We start from the raw sequence: 6,743 nt of genomic DNA, 5'->3' as shown, positions 1-6,743 counted from the left end.
TCTAGTCAAGGAGGCATTGCTTGTGGACGCTAGGCGCACGTTCTCGTCATTTTTTTTTTTTTTTTTCATGAGCCCACCAAAAAAGGAAATGAAACATGAGCATAATGGGAAATGTGACGAACACGAGGCGCAAGCGGCTTCAGAGGAGGTTGGCTTGTGGACGCTTTGCGCGCTCCCTCCTGTTTTTTTTTTTTTCTTTTCCTCGATGGGCCAAGAGAAGAGCAGAGTACGAGCCGCAGCCATCCAAAGCCGTTGTCTGCCAGGAGGCGGTAAGCATAACTGTGGTAGATGTTCTCTGGCATAACTGTTACTGCTGAACTGTTACCATGTTCTCTGCTGTTACAAGGTCGTGCATCGTTGAAGCGTTGTTCACGTACACGCGCTCGGACTACAATGTAGAGTATGACATTGACTGTGTGAAGATGTCTGCCTAAAGTATTGACAACGAATCCTTTTCAAGACCGTTATGCTGTGGCCACAGGTCGTGAAACAACGTTGAAGAGGAAACAGAGACGTTTTCGATCAGTGTCTAACGGCTGCGAGTTGCTCATGACGCAGTTTCTACGCAAGGATACTGCGGATCTGAAAGAGTAAGTACATATTAACCACATACCTTTTGCTTTCAGAAGGCGCATATTAGCTTACACATTGTAATTTTACTACCTATGTAATGTTTATTGGCTTTCGATGTTTGTTCTGCATCCGCAATCTTGCAAGCGGAACGCTAAGTCGCGTCTGCCGCGTGTAGCAGCACGCGCCGGGGGAAGAGTTGTGAACGTGCCTGTGAACAGCTGTAATCATACCTCTGGGGGCAGTGAAGGAGCGCGCGTCACGCGGTCATCTTTGAAACATTACAAAACACAAGAGAGCCAATCCAGCGCAGCCTGGTGACCCAGAGTCATTTTTATTTTGTGTGGACTCACCTTGCCAACATGTTTCAATTCCTCCGTGCAAATGAACTTACTCTTGCTTTTGCTGCCCAACGGAATGTGTGCTGCCATCTACCAAAAGCATAGAAATATGTTGATATGAAGCCAGCTTGCCCATGGCAGGGCGAGAAAAGTAAAAGTACCGTCAACAAGCAGAGCTTGTCCTTGGCCGTTTTTAGCGGAAACCCAGCATGGAAAAGGTTAAGAGATTTCCAATTTGTGGGACTTCACTGTGTTAACCAAGAATCACATTGCGGTCTCAGGCTTTACTTTTCCTGTGGTGGGCATAAGTAATCTGCTCTTTTTTCTTTTCTCCCAAAAAGAGAATGAACTGAAACTGAAGTGTACCAGTTCTTTATTAAGGCACGAATCGAAATGCAGTTTGTTTCTTATATGTAGTGCTTCTTGTTGATAGGCTAACTTAAAGCACTACATATTCATTGTGATAAGGGGTGTTATCTTATTTTTGGAGTCTAGGTGTAAGAACCTGAATTCTTTCTGCTCAGATGGCGGCAAATGATTAAACGGACAAAACAGACTGTAGGACAATTCTTTGGTCACTACTTCCTATTAGGATAGGATTTCGATGTTGGAATGCCTCAGTTTCATTGATTACTGATTACTTGTTTACAGTGCCCTTAAAGAATCAAGAAGGTCTTCTCATCCCCCTTTTTTGTACAGCTGATGCACACAGTGCAATTTTCTAATAACAAGAAAAAGAAGCTTGAAAGGTAAGCAATGCCTTGTAGCAATGAAACATTGAAGCCTCGTGAGCCCTCACCGACAGCAACAAGTGATACATGCAAATTGAGAACAAAACGCTTGCAGTTGCCGATTTTCAACTGATGGCCAGATATGGCGCAGTTCCTTCATAATATGACTTCTTTTGCTAATTGTGTGAGCGCACTTGTAAAAGGGTTGTAGAAAAATGATAAAACTGAGCTCTGTTTAAGGAGAACAATTAATAGAAAACAGATTCTAATTTTATCTATACAGGAACAAAAAAAAAAACGCAGAAAAATATGCAATGCCCACTCCTTTCGGCTTCTCCAGAGTACCTTCACATACGCACATTGCTTCGTCTGCTGCCGATTAAACCTAACAGCACCTCCAAGCTGTAAAATGCCGCAGGGGCGACAGACTGCTTTTCATCCATACCTAGACAATCCGTTTTCTTCATTGGCGTGGTGCTCTCCGTGCCATCTTACAAGGGGCCAGTTTGTTTCTCCAGAAACACTGTCCGGAGTCTGCACATGTGGTTCGTATAAATATGAAATGGTTCTGTAGGAAGACCCCATATCCTTTTTTATACCATGACAAGTATTGTTGTTTTTCATGTCCTTTGGTGCTGACTCCCCAATTAAACCAGTTTGCACATTTTCTTTTTTTACTTCAAAAGCTTTTAAAAAATGCCTTGCTTCGTGGTGCTGTGTGCATAATGTGGTAAATTGACCGAATGGTTTGACACCAGTTCTTTGAATTGTAGAAAGACATAGCAACTTTCATGGAGATTCCCTTAATCTTCGCAATATAAACATGTACTGCGATGTTTTTAACAGAGGCGGAAGTCAGTGTAATTAGTTTTTCGACCAGGCAGATAATGTGCAGTGGTGTGAATTGAGTAAACCTTGTAGGGTTTCAAAAAAACTGTTTTAATATAAAGACTGCATATTACTTAAAGGGAAGCTGAAGTGGTTTTAGAATTCGTAAAACTGTTGTTAACAAGGGCCAACATTATTGTTGACAGTGGCATAACTTTTTCTGCTGTTCTGGCAGCAGGAGCTTTAAAATACGCGAAAGAAAAGTTCATCTTGCTCCGTCCACGCGAACGCGCCTAAAGTGTGGCGTGGAAACGAACTAACCGGAACTACGTCATCGTCGGTAGCTTTGGCGGAGCCACACAGCACTCTTGTATCTTCAACGGTGGCCTCCGTGACTGGTTCCGGCTGCGCACGTTGGTGGAACTGATCGCGAAGGCCATGCTTTAACAGTGCTGATGTTGCTGATGGCGCGGCCCACCAAAGATGCCGTCACTGTGTTTGCTAAGCATCTCAAGATGCCCTGCAGCCGCTGTTTTTTGCCAAGATATGCTGTTTACGTTCACTTCTGTCAACTCCTACATTGGTTTTCGAATTAAGGAGGGATCAAACTATGATTACACACTCCAAAGTCATTTTTTTTAAAAAGTGCTTCAGCTTCCCTTTAATAACAGGACAGTGCAACAAAAAACGAGAGAGAGAGAGAGAGTAAAAACACAGGACGAGTGTTGATTGCCAACTGAAATACTAATGCCAAAAACACATGCTATTATAACGTCATCCATTTGTGCCTTCGTCCTGCTCCACAGCGTGCGCTCCAGGCATGTTTGGGGAGGTTGCCCTGTTTGTGATGTCGCATGTGTAGTTTAGGCTACTTAGGTAGATAAAATTTCAGGCCGAAACTTTCTACTGGGGAAATGTTGTATACGTTAAAGCATTGGTACTATGCACCCACGTTCAATAGTATCAGCAATTACAATGTAGTTGCGGTGCATCCCCTAACTAGTCTGCATAGAGTTTGACCATTAGTGCGTACCGCGATCACATTGTGTCAGGTTAACTGCACGTCTGAACACGCAGTGTGGCCTACGCCACAATGTGCCACAAAGCAGCTGCTGACTTTTCGGTAAGTGCAGAGACTGGTCGACCAATGATTCCGACTTCTGTGCGAGTGTAGCGATGCTTATATGGTTAAACATAGGACATGCATGGCAACCGCTAAAGAATGTGCCATTAGGACTAATTGCCGACAATCTTATCACAACAAGCATTTGAACTGTCTGCCCGGCTGTGTGGATGTCCTAGTGCTGTTTTACTGCGTGCTTTTAATAGGTGACAACCTCAATGCACAGCATCGCCGTTAGCGCCCGCCTCCTTGTGCATGTCGCTTGGAGAAACAAGCAAGTCGCTACGCTTAGTTGGCCTGTAAAGATATGCTCCACACCCATCCACTGTTGGGAGCGGTGTGTGCACGCAGCAACCTTACTGCACAGTCTCAAATGCACATGCGCACGAAATCGTACAGCAAGTGCCTCGGCAGTGTTGACACGTGCTTAATCGGCGATGCACTTCACACAAATAGTTATAGGGGCCATGAGGCAGCCGGTACCACATTTAAAAAAGAAGTGGCACTGCTTTTCACTCACTAGCTAATCACTTTACAAACACATCGTGATATGATGAATGAGTTGTCTGATCTGCCATCATATGCCTTGTCATAGTTGTGACATGCTCTTTGATATTGCGAGTCGTGCGAGAGAGCTGAATTGTTTTTCGATGCTTTGGTAAAAAAAAGGGGGGGTGGGGGCAGTCTTGTAGTACTTCATTGTTTGTGTGTAATTATGCTGTGTGTTCCCAGCAGGTGTGTATTAACAAGGTTTTACTGTAGTGCATAACATTCCCATGGGAATGTTACATCACATCAGTGTAATGTACTGTGCAATGTCAGGGCACGGTAAAGAACCCCAAGTGGTTCAAGTTATCTAGAGCCCTCCTCAACAACATCTCTCATTAGCCTGAGTCACATTGGGACATTAAACCCCATAAAACAACCAACCAAAGCATCACAGTAGTATCTCCTTTTGCATCAGTATAACACTACTCCAGTTGAATGACCATTTTCTAAACCTGAATTGGTAACCTGTAATATTTCCTTTATCTGATCTTTAGGTATCACCGACATTGTGAACAGTGTGAGATTAATTTTGAACATTTTAACCGTACATTCTAGTGAGTAATTTCCGTTTAAAGAGAGTGTATTTTATAGCATATTAGGGGGACAGCTATCTTGAAAAGCTACTAGGCAAGTGTCGCTTCACCATACTGTTCAGCTTCCATTTAATAAGGACATTAGACGCTTTACATTGATAATGAAGAAGACTTATGCGAGATATTTTAGGTAATCAGCCAAATAATTATTAAAAAAGTTGTTAGTCTTGTGAATGACTGACTGTCAGTAAATGTTGCTCAATCAGTAAGGCAGTCAGACGATGAAGTGGGACTGCTTTTTGAGTTTCAAAAATCTGTTATTCAATTAATGAATATATTTGCTTCTTTCACAGCATTTTCACCGAAATCTCGAGTCTGCTGTCATTCATCGGGAGCTGACATGGCAGCTCTGGCATCACCTAGCACATTGGCCATGGGAACATGATCCTGATCCCTGTAGGAAGATGTGCACAAATGCATTTCCATTTGCCGGTTGGCATCACAAAAAGGGTACGTATATATGTGTGAGGTGACCTGATTAGTGGAAATTCACAAGATTGCTGTTGCAAGAGTGCACAAGAAGAGCGAGAGAAAACATCAATATAAGCAGATACCGCAGGGTCGTTCGATGAGCCCTGGGCGCCTCCCGCCTTGAGACATGGCCACCCGGTGCCGATAAGGGCCACAGCACTATGCCATCAGCTGAACTACTCAGAAAGTGCTACTGTGTTTTTCAAAGTATTGAGGCTGATTGAAACGTGCGGACAGATTTTATTTCATCTTCTTTTCTCCTAATCTTTTCTTCCTTTACCCCATACCTCGTGCAGAGTAGCCATTGAGACAATTAACTTGGTTAACCTCTCTGCCCTAAATCTGTCTCCCTCTCTCAGGGACTTGTTGGCTGGGAAGTCACCACCTCAACTTCTACTGCAATATTCAGGGAACTTACGGATACATATTGATATGGTAGATTGGTTGCCCTCATCTCATGTTTCAGAAGTATTTTTTATTAATGTAAGGTGCCGTTGTCCTGATATATTTGTGTTCTTTGCTATAACGGCAGCATTCGCGGTTTTATTGCTGCATTGTTGCTCGCATTTATTTTATCTAGGTTCCCATTAAAGTAACTGATTGCAGGATCCGTGCAGTATGTACTTATACATGTAAAGTCGTGACACAAGGTCTGGGGACCATGAAAACAGCAAAGCATAAAAATTTCTTTTAGCACAGCTCCACAGCATAGAATTGCTTCAATGCATTGCCTTGGTCGAATATGAGTACTTAGGGTGGACCATTCTATTTCAGCCAACATACTCGGGCTGCAAAGAAAAAAAAGAATTCTTTGTGACACCATCTGGTCTCCAAACTTCTTTTCATGGCTGTATGTGTGTAGTATGTATGTGTGTATGTATCATAGGTCGGCAAACTCACTCAGACTCGGATCGGGCCGTGAGTCCGAGTCTGAGTAGGTCTGGGTGATTAATATTTCCGTGAGCTTGAGTCCAAGTGAGTCCGGTTGAAGAAAATTTTAGCGAGTCTGAGTCCGAGCGAGTCTCGTTGTGGAAAATTTTGGTGAGTTTGAGTTCGAGTGAGCCCTAAGCGCAAAATATATTTCTTGAGTGAGTCCAAGCGAGCTCCACCTTTTATTGCCGACCTATGGTCCTATCTACTCATATCCAGCATTACTGTCAACCTTATATCGGCTTACATTTATACTGAAGTCTATTCACACATATTTCAACGCACTAGCGTTCATGCGCCACCTCAGTATTTATTGATCGAAGGCATGAGTAAGGGGCTGGGTGCCATGACCTCTCCACGCAAACTCGTTCACGGAAAGTTCGTGATAAAAATATCTCGTGCGAGTCTCGTATTTCATTAAAATGCCCTCACTTGATTGATACCGCTGATAACTCGTATTTGAAAGTACAAGATCAAAAGGCGTATCATAGAGCACCGATTATGCGAGATATTGGCGTTATAGAGCATTGACACCATGATCGAAAAAGCTATTTTTACGCTAACGGACTTCGACTCACTCAGACTCGGGTCAAGCTGCGAGTCTAAA

The 6,743-nt window shown here is 43.3% G+C and overlaps 1 long non-coding RNA gene across 1 annotated transcript; it reads left to right on the top strand.

The window, feature by feature from the left end:
• Positions 1-288: 288 nt before the first annotated feature.
• LOC119378644 (uncharacterized) lies at positions 289-5,561 on the top strand. Its single transcript, XR_005181040.2, has 3 exons — positions 289-590; positions 1,611-1,660; positions 5,029-5,561. It is a non-coding gene; the product is annotated as an uncharacterized LOC119378644 (long non-coding RNA).
• Positions 5,562-6,743: the final 1,182 nt, after the last annotated feature.

This window comes from Rhipicephalus sanguineus, unplaced genomic scaffold, assembly GCF_013339695.2.
Source record: "Rhipicephalus sanguineus isolate Rsan-2018 unplaced genomic scaffold, BIME_Rsan_1.4 Seq909, whole genome shotgun sequence".
NCBI lineage: Eukaryota > Metazoa > Arthropoda > Arachnida > Ixodida > Ixodidae > Rhipicephalus > Rhipicephalus sanguineus.
This window is presented reverse-complemented; position numbering and strand designations above follow the sequence as displayed.